The sequence below is a fragment of the Eleutherodactylus coqui genome, chromosome 2 (genome assembly GCF_035609145.1).
Source record: "Eleutherodactylus coqui strain aEleCoq1 chromosome 2, aEleCoq1.hap1, whole genome shotgun sequence".
Classification (NCBI taxonomy): domain Eukaryota; kingdom Metazoa; phylum Chordata; class Amphibia; order Anura; family Eleutherodactylidae; genus Eleutherodactylus; species Eleutherodactylus coqui.
The window spans coordinates 41,397,131-41,407,861 of record NC_089838.1 but is presented as its reverse complement, the minus strand read 5'-3'; the positions used below and the strand labels follow the sequence as shown (position 1 = coordinate 41,407,861).

At 38.4% G+C, this 10,731-nt stretch overlaps 1 protein-coding gene across 2 annotated transcripts in view; it reads left to right on the top strand.

Annotated features, from left to right (window-relative positions):
* The window catches only part of LOC136611242 (protocadherin gamma-A4-like), a 292,538-nt gene that overhangs the window by 67,608 nt on the left and 214,199 nt on the right, over positions 1-10,731 (top strand). The gene's annotated exons all lie outside the window — the stretch shown is intronic.

Sequence of the window (10,731 nt, the reverse complement as noted above, 5' to 3'; positions counted from 1 at the left end):
GTTAGCGCAACCGATAAAGATGAAGGTGTCAATGCACAGATTACATATTCCTTCAGTACAACTGAAGATCATATTCTTCAAACATTTTCTATTAATTCCAAAAATGGGGAAATTAAAATAAAGCGATATTTGGATTATGAAGAAAATAAATTTTACGAAACTGCTGTGCAAGCAAAAGATGGAGGAGGCCTAGCTGCTCATGCTAAGGTTGTAATAGAAATCATAGATCAGAATGATAATTCTCCTGAGATATTCATAACCTCATCATCAAGTCTAATTCCTGAGGATTCAGCCCCTGGAACTGTGGTGGCCCTGATTAATGTTCATGACCGTGACTCGGGAGAAAATGGGGAGGTTCAATGTATAATAAAAGGTGATTTACCATTTGAACTAATATCATCAGGAAGTAATTTTTATAAAATTGTTACAAAAAATAACCTAGATAGAGAAAGCATATCATCATACAACATCACAATCCAAGCCTCAGACAAAGGTGCTCCAGAAATGACTTCTACAAAAGTCATCCATCTAGAGATATCAGATGTTAATGACAATGCCCCAGTGTTTGGGAAATTGATTTACACTGCATTTATACCAGAAAATAATTTACCAGGAGCTTCAATATTTGGCACCCAAGCAAGAGATATGGATAGTGCAGACAATGCAAAGATAACTTATGCTATAATGACTAGAGACAATGAAGAAGATGTTTTCAGTTCCTACATCTCCATGAATCCAGTAACTGGGGTCATCTATGCTCAACGGTCATTTGATTATGAGAAGCATAGAGAATTTAATATCAATATCATTGCCAAAGACAATGGTTCTCCATCTCTGAACAGCAGTACAACATTAAGAATTTGTGTAGTAGACCAGAATGATAATTCTCCAATCATTCTGTACCCATCACCAGAGGTTGATACCTCAACATTTGAGATGGTTCCTTGGACCTCTGAACCAGACTCTTTAGTATCTAAAGTGGTGGCAGTGGACGCTGACTCTGGACACAATGCCTGGTTGTCTTACTTTCTACAGTCTTCAGAACCATCACTCTTCACCATTCATGAGCACACTGGAGAGATCAGGACATCACGTGTATTTAAAGAAAGAGATATCATGAAGCATGGAATTGTGGTTTTAGTAAAAGATAATGGAACTCCTTCTCGCTCAGCTTTAGTCACTATAAACATGGTGATTGCTGATCATTTTCATCAGGTCCTTCCTGATCTTAGCAATCAGTCCAACAAAGAAGAACCTCAGTCCAACCTACAATTCTACTTGGTAATAGCCTTGGCATTGATTTCCTTTCTTTTCATGTTGACTGTAATTATTGCCATTATCTCTAAGTACAAAGAGTCCAAGTCTTCTGCTCCATTTGCATCCATGAGTACAAGTCTATATCCAGCGGTTGATCCCAGATTTATTTCACAATTCAACAGTGGAACCTTACCTCTGCCATATTCATATGATGTTTGTGTAGCTCTGGACCCAAGTGAGCAGGAATTTGCTTTCCTTAAACCCCAGCATAATGTTCCTGTGGATAGTTTAATAGATGCTGAGGACTCAGGGATTGGAAATGATGCTTTAAAGAAATCTTCACCTGGAGAACACCTCATATCACAGGTATGTGTTAGTATGCTATGAAATATTCTACTCATTTAACAGAAATATGTTAAGGAAAATAACATACTTAGATAAAGATTCGATTAGTGAACTAAAATGCTATGATACTCATATAATTTAGTAAATCAGTACAGATATCTGTTTTTCCTTCCACGGCTTTATATATTTCATTGGTTTGGCTTAGGTTGATGGTACTTTTATCTTTCTTTTTGAAATTGTAATGAAGGCAGGGTTATGTAATTGGAATCAAATACTTCTAATATTGAAAAGAATTATATGTTTTATTTGATTATACTTTTTCACTATTTAAAAAATAAATATGGCACTTGCCCATTAGAGTACTAAAGGATCCTCTAGTGTGCTGAGGTTCTAACACGATAATGGATTTCTAAGTTCCAGCAGAAGACAACTACATTAAGAGATGACTTTGGAGGCAATCTCTTGTTGCCAGCAGGGTATGTTTATTTTAGGATGATTCCAAAACATTTGTTTAGGCTTTATTGATATACAAGACGTTTAGGCCTTATACCCGTGGCCGTATACGGAATATCGCAGCAGAGTCCGACATGGCTCTCCCAAGGACCCCATACTCATCTCTCTGGATCCACCATGCGCGTCCTATCTGACAAGCCGGCGTGCATAGAACCTAATAGCTGTGGGATAACGCCGCGGATTTGCACCGTGTGAAACGTGGCAGAAATCCGGACGTGAGAATTAGGCCTTATTGTGCAGTAACTTTTACTGCTTTATATAGTGTTTTACAATTTCTTACTATTAGCAATAGCAGTTATAAGAAAATGTTGCTTATTAGTACTTGAATCATATATCAACTTACTTTTATGTTTTTATTTATATGCAATAACTGAATATGTGTTCCTATCTCCTGTTAAAGACAAATTTATTAGTTTAAATTATAAAATTGCAATATCAAAACGTAAAACATAAGGACAAGAGGTTATACTCTAGGAACTTTGCATGTGCTATGTGAAATAATGTGAAAACTAAACCATCTGCACAATATCCTAAGTAACCATAAAGGGAAATCCAGTAAGCCAAAGAAGACTACCCAGTGTGCTGGTAATAATAATTAAAAAAAAAAATAATATATATATATATATATATATATACTACAATCACACATGCCTCCTTTCTCAAGTATGGTGGATTGTGGAAGGGGGACTAGTAATGGTCACTTCCCCTCTGGGTAGTGAGTGGGAGTTTTTTGTTTATTTTTTCACTCATCTCTCTCCACTTTATTTGTGTGACCCTGAGAGTTAGTTTACCTGTGTTTCTCCCTCATGTTAGAGTTTATTTTGTGGCCCAAACTCTCAGGACTCTTAAGATGTATCCCAGCACCCTCCTGTGTATATTTCCATTTTGGACAAGATTATTAATGAAAATTACTGAGTGAAAAATTAAGTAATTGAAGTGTGATATAGGTTCTTCTCACCATCTAGGTTATGGACATTTTTGGTTTCCAACAGCCCAAATACAGTTACACACTTCAGGGTTATGGATCAAATAGAGTCCAAGGCCAGATCAATAAAGGTTTAAACTTGAATAAAATAATAGAAAATACCAGTCTTTAAGATTGATTCAAATAGTCCTGGTTCCGAGCATCTCATGGAAACATGGACAGTCCTGCATCAGAAGCAACTCCTTGATCTGACAATTGGAGGGGGGACCTCCTACAGTTTTAAAGAGTCTTTGAGGCACATCTCTTACCCAGACAGGCTTTGTAGATGTGCTTATCTTTGGGATGAAAGCCCAATTTAATATTTTGGTCATATTTTCCCAGGAGACACTCCAGGAGGGAAACTATGGCTATCCTATTTCATAGCATGAATTTAGCAACCAATGAATACCAAAGACTGCATATACAGGATAATTAGTCCAGTGGATGTGCGATTCCATGTGTTCTAAGGATCGCACAATTGGAGTGGATGTATTGTGCTTGTGGTGCATTCCCAGCTCTTACAATATTACTTTTGTATTGACTCATAATCCCAGTTTTTTCTTTGTCTCATCTCAGTAACTGGATGTCCCAGACAGCCAATCTAGGGAATGTGTATTGGAAGACCAGGAGGAACAATGGTATCTCCTGTAACTTGTTATCTCCTGTAATGGTATCCCCTGTAACCAGATGGACATTGTCTTCATTCAGTCTAAAGACCCATTTACACCAGCTGATGATTGCTATAAAATTGCTAACCGGCGATCGTTTTAGCGGTAATCAGTGCGTCTAAATGTGCGCCCATCGTGCCAACCTAAAAATCATCCTTCACTTCTATCAGCAGTTCTCCACAGGGAGTGCTGATAGCATTGTTTCCCACTGTAGAACAAAGGAACTGAAAGCAGATAATAGCCCCCGGGCTATTAACTGCATTCAGGGAAGGCTTCATTTGCACACTTAATTGGTACTTAAATAGCTGAGTAGCTACTTAATAGTTTATGCAAAATGATTGCTCAAAGCTGTCACTCAAACTGTCATTTGAGCGATCTTTGAGCGATCATAGGTCCATGTAAACCAGCCTAACATGCTATGTTACTATGTTGTTAACTTCTTTACTATGGAGCAAAGGACATCCCGGTCTGTCGCAAAAGGGGCAAATGAGATAAAAAGCCCGTTGTACAATTGTGAGAGGAAGTTTAATAAGTGTCAATGAAGTTCAGTTTGTTGCAGGATATACACTTGAACACCTGCATTGATTCACCCAGCTTTTCCAGATAAAGGTTGGCTGATACCAGAGACACTAACTGACATACAGGGATGAGTTAATCTCCCAGTATCACTTCATTACACTGACAAATTAAGAGATGAAGTCAAAACACTATCACAATCCAGCAGCTGCAGCATTTTGGTCTACAAGTTTAGGCAATCTATCTGAATGCATTCATGAAATAGAATCTAACAGATAACATGGACCTTTTATATCCATCAAGAACTTTTTAAAAAGAAAAGCTATGGTATCCTAACAGAGGTCCCATTATGTTCTGGCATTTAAGTGGCATGTTTTCAGTCTGTTGATTCTAGTGGCAAGAACCTGGAGGTGTGCCTTGACATTCTAGACAATAATGTGCTGCCGACAATATGGCAATATTCTGGGAAAGGTCAGCAATACTTCCAACAAGACAACGCACCTTGTCACAAATCCAATGCTGTTTTACATTGGTTTGAGGATGTTTATGTTCTTCAATTGGACTGGTCCTCACAGAGTCCTGAAATGAACCCTACTTAACGTCCTTTGGACAAACTGGAATGTCGGGTTAGGAGATACGATTGAAGAGCATCCATCTTCTTTGAGAGAACTCACTAGAAGTTTGCAGGATGCATGGATGGAAATACCAGCTGAAGGGTATTATGTGCATAGTATATTATAGAAAAGTATCTGATGTCATTAGGGCCAAAGGAGGCCCCACTAAGTATTAACATATATAAATATTTGCTACTTTTGATTCTTGCTCAGGTACCAAATTACTTTGGGTAGGAAACTTGTATGATGCCAGACTGAGCAGAAATCAAGTACAAAATAGGTTCAATAGCTGTTACAGAAATTTTTAAGTAATAAATTACGTTATTAGGAAATAAAACTGAAGCTGTTGATGGTGTATCAGGAAAATCAGTGTTATATGTAATGGGGAGGATTCTATGAACACATTGTATAATATGGCATCTTGGGTTACTTGAATCATACAGATTAACGGTTAAGAAAAAAATTTTAAAAACTATTTTCAGTCTCTAAAAGTGCAGGCAGATTCTAAAGCAATAAGCAAATTTCCCTGATTGCTTATTGTCTAGTACAACTAGATATATAGAGAAAAATCTTTTATTTAAATGCTAAGTTTCTCTTACATTTCTTATGGATTTACATAGAAATAATGACCAATATTAATATCAATATTGTCATATGGTAAAAATGATATCTGCAAAGAAAATATATTTCATAATAAGATTCTGGATTCACAAATATGCCACATGTAAAGACATTTATTTGGCTTCAAGTATGCTGTAAAAAAACTAAGACATTGATGCTGCAGTTCCTCATATTTGCCTCAGAGCGCCGCTGTTCACCAATAAGGAAAATATTCTGCAAGTCCAGAATCTCCTCCATGATGTAGACAGTGTTTAACTGCAAGAAGGAATACACAGCATTTCACACTAGGATGTGCCGGGTATAGGACTCAGAAAGAAGAGGGATTATTTTCTACTGTTACGTCTACTAAATTATAACAAGGAATTTCTTCATTATATTTCTGATGAGAAGAAGGATGGCTGGATTACAACTGCAGGAAGGACAATCAATGCAAGGACTCAGATGGCAAGTAATATTCTCCTTCTTATTTTCCTGGCTGTGTCATTCAGTCTCTGGTCAGATTCACTATTCTATTAATGAAGAATTAAGAAAAGGTTCTATTGTAGGGAATTTAGCAAAGGACCTGGAATTAGATGTTAAGAATCTTTCCAGAAGGAAATTCCGAATTGTGTCTAAGATCTCTGAGAAATATTTCAGTATAAATGTGGATAATGGAAACCTATATATTGCTGATAGGATAGACAGGGAGACATTGTGTAGAGCTGCAGCTGATTGTGTCCTTACATTTGATGCTGTGGTGGAAAATCCTCTAAATGTCTTTAATGTTAGGCTTGAAATTCAAGATATAAATGACAATCCTCCTACATTTATTCATGACACTTTAACATTAGAAATGAGTGAATCTACCTCCCCAGGAGCAAAATTTGTATTACGAAAAGCAGAAGATTTGGATGTTGGTATTAATTCTCTGATAAGCTACAGACTCAGTGCAAACCAGTATTTTGCTCTTGGAGAGAAGGTCAGCACTGATGGCAGTGTATTTCCAGAGCTTATACTAGAGAAGCCTCTAGACCGAGAGACACAAAACAAGCATGAGCTCATTCTAACAGCTTCTGATGGTGGGAATCCTGTACAGACAGGCACTGCCTTAATTACTATCATTGTCACTGACTTCAATGACAATGTCCCAGTATTTACCCAGGATGTATATAAAGTAAGTGTTAGGGAAAATATACCAGTGAATTCAACAATTCTGCAGGTCAGTGCAAGTGATGAAGACGAAGGTGTCAATGCAAACATCACATATTCATTCAGTACAAATGAAAAGCATGTTATTCAGATGTTCACTATCAACCTCAGAAATGGAGAAATTAAAACAAACACATTTTTGGATTATGAAGAAAATAGATATTATGATATTTCTGTACAAGCAGAAGATGGTGGAGGCCTAGCTGCTCATGCTAAGGTTTTAATTGAAATTCTAGATATCAATGACAATGCTCCTGAGATATCCATAACCTCATCTTCACATCTTATTCCTGAGGACTCTCCACCTGGAACTGTGGTGGCTTTGATTAACGTTCATGATCGTGACTCAGAAGAAAATGGGGAGGTTCAATGTATAATAACAGATAATTTGCCATTTGCGCTAATGTCGTCGGGAAGTAATTTTTATAAAATTGTTACAAAAAGTAAACTAGATAGAGAAAATATATCATCTTACAACATAACAATCCAAGCTACTGACAAAGGGTCTCCAGAACTGACTTCTAGAAAAATCATCCAACTTGATGTATCAGATGTCAATGACAATCCCCCAGTGTTTGACAAATTGATTTACACTGTATTTGTAACTGAGAATAATTCACCAGGAGCTTCAATATTTAGTATTCAAGTGAGAGATATGGACAGTGAAGATAATGCAAAGATAACATATTCTATAATAACCAAAAGTAATGAAGAAGATCCCCTGTCTTCCTACATCTCCATGAATCCAGTAACTGGGGTCATCTATGCTCAACGGTCATTTGATTATGAGAAACATAAAGATTTTAATATTCATATTATTGCCAGAGACAATGGATCTCCATCACTAAATAGCAGCTCAACATTAAGAATTTGTATAGTTGACCAAAATGATAATTCACCAGTCATTCTGTATCCATCATCAGAAGTTGATACATTTGAGATTGTTCCCTGGAACTCTGAACAAGGCTCCTTAGTATCTAAAGTGGTGGTGGTGGATGCTGACTCTGGACACAATGCCTGGTTGTCTTACTTTTTACAATCTTCAGAACCATCACTCTTCACCATTGACCAGCACACAGGGGAGATCAGGACATCACGTGTATTTCAAGAAAAAGACATCATGAAACATGGAATTGCGGTTTTAGTGAAAGACAATGGGACTCCATCCCGCTCAGCTTCAGTCACTATAAACATGGTGATTGCTGATCATTTTCATCAGGTCCTTCCTGACCTGAGCAATCAGTCCAACAAAGAAGAACCTCAGTCCAACCTACAGTTCTACTTGGTAATAGCCTTGGCATTGATTTCCTTTCTTTTCATATTGACTGTGGTTATTGCAGTTGTCTCCAAATATAAAGAGTCCAAGTATTCTACTCCATTTGGATCCCTGAGTACAAGTCTATATCCTCCGGTTGATCCCAGATTTATTTCACAATTCAACACTGGAACATTACCTCTGCCATATTCATATGATGTTTGTGTAACTCTGGACCCAAGTGAGCAGGAATTTGCTTTCCTTAAATCTCAACATAATGTTCCTGTGGAAAGTCTAATAGATGCTGATAACTCAGGGATTGAACATGAAACTTTGAAGAACTCAGCTGTAGGAAACCTCATATCACAGGTATGTTTTCATATGGTATGAAATAAACAACTTTTTTTTTAAATCAATTTTTATTGTAGTTTTCCAGTACATTAACATTTCACGCAAAGAGTAGAGATTAACCTATACATATACAAGGTATGGCAAATAGGTAAAACTAAATAAAGCCTATCTTTGTAGTCATTATTATTGGTCTTGATCTCATCTCTACATTGTAATGTCTGACTTAACTTACTTTGCGTGCATAGTACAAACAAAAGTATAACTATCTGGGTGCCGGGGGTTTGGTAAGGGATGGGGGTGGGGGGGAGGTAAAGGGGGGTAGGGTGGGTTAGGTAAGGGTGAAGAAGGGGTTGTAAGTTAGGTTCTGTGGCAAAACTCTTCTCCCCTGTCCTTCACATCCAACTCATCTCGTCCGCATGTTCTTGAGCGTTCGTATGTTTCTGACAGTATCTATATGTTTTCTATTTCTTATTTGTTTACTATTTATTGATGGTTATCTGTATTAATTGCATCCGGGCCCTCCTTGAGGCATCGTCTAAGGAGGGAGTCTCACAGCTCGGTGTCACTTGTCTCTTTGGGTTGTATCCTATAAGGATCTCCTCACTCAAGTTGAGTGAATGCTACTAATCGCTCGGGTTAGTAGGGTCTAAAGGCCTTCGTTTCCACAGTTCCCATTTTTTGATGAACTTTTCGTGAGTCCCTCTCTTCCAGCTAGTTAATTCCTCAAGGTTGTAGAGGTCAACTTTTTCCTTCCACTGACTAAGGAGAGGAGGGCTCTTTTGTAGCCATAGGATAGGAATCAGTGTTTTGGCCGCATCAATGATAAGGGCAATTAAACTAGGGGGTGGAAAGTAGAGGTCGGTCTCCATAGGAATATAATTTCTGCTGACAAAGTAAAACCCGGTTTGATGCTCTTAATTGAGTCCTCTACTCCCTTCCAGAAGGGGGCGAGAGCCGGGCAATCCCACCATATGTGTCGGTATGAACCCAGCGCTGCATCACATCTCCAGCATCTTTCATGGGTAGCCAGGTTGTGCGCAAATAGCCATTGAGGAGTCCTATACCACCTGGATAATAGTCTGTAATGACTTTCTTGGAGGAGGATGCACGGTGAGAGGCCAAATGCCATTCAGAGAGAGATACGTTCAATTCTCTTTCCCATGAGGTGAGGAATGCCGGTTTTGAAACCCTTGGTGGGGAGATGAAATTCCCTAGGAAGTGTGTGATACCTTTATGTTTTGGAGCATCTTCACGGAATAGTTTTTCGAAGAGTGTAGACGGTCTGGTTGATCTGTATTTCTTGCGGAAATCTTCCATCATTTTTGTGGCATGTGCTTTTTGTAGAAAAGAGAGTTTTAGATCTGGTTTTAGGGTTCGAATCACTTCAGAGGTTTTTTTGTTTGTTAGTGTCTGAATATCTTCTAGTTTAAGATGTGAGAGTTTATCCCAAATGCTTCTAATTACTGGGACTAGAGGGGATTTTTATAGAGAACATATGGTGCTTACTGGCGCTATCGGGAATGGCTCAGGTGCCAGTGTGTTACTCAATGTCTCCCAGGTCTCACAGGGGCCCCTCATCAGTGGGTTAAAGATCCCAGATTTGTGTGGGCTTTTTGTAGGGTACCAGAGGTCCTCTAGTAGTGTGTCTCCATGCGTTGTTTTGGCTAAAAGTTGCAGCAGAGGGTCTCTCTTTGGATTGACCAGCTCAAACCAGTAGCTTAGCATAAACTACTTTTTTAACAGATATAGCTTAAGGAAAAAAACATGTTTAGGTAAAGAATACATTAGTGGTACGATGTGTTCCTTTTACAATTTAGTAAACTGATATCAATTATCCGTTTTAAATTTCCAAGATATCTGTTTTTAATTTCAAATCTTGATATGATTTATTCATTTGGCTTGCTTTGGTTTAGCTTGATTGTAGTTTTATCTTTTATCTTACCTTTTCAAAATTGTAATGGATACAGAATGATGTAATTGGAGGCAAAATCTTGTAATATTGGAAATAATTTACATTTTTGGTTTTATTATACTGTGGAACATTCAATTTTTCAGAAAAATAAAGATGGTACTAACTAGAGATGAGCGAGTATACTCGTTTCGAGTAATTACTCGATCGAGCACCACGATTTTCGAGTACTTCTGTACTCGGGTGAAAAGATTCGGGTGGTGCCGGGGGGCGGGGGGGGAGGCGTGGCGGAGCAGGGGGTAGCAGCGGGGAACAGGGGGGAGCCCTCTCTCTCTCCCTCTCCCCCCCCACTCCCCACTCACCCACGGCGCCCCCGAATCTTTGCACCCGAGTACGGAAGTACTCGAAAATCGCGGCGCTCGTGTGAAAAAGGGGCGTGGCTGAGTAGGCTTGCTCATCTCTAGTACTAACCCATCAGAATATTAAAGGACCCTCTAGTGAACTGAGCTTCTGACATCATAGTGAGTTGC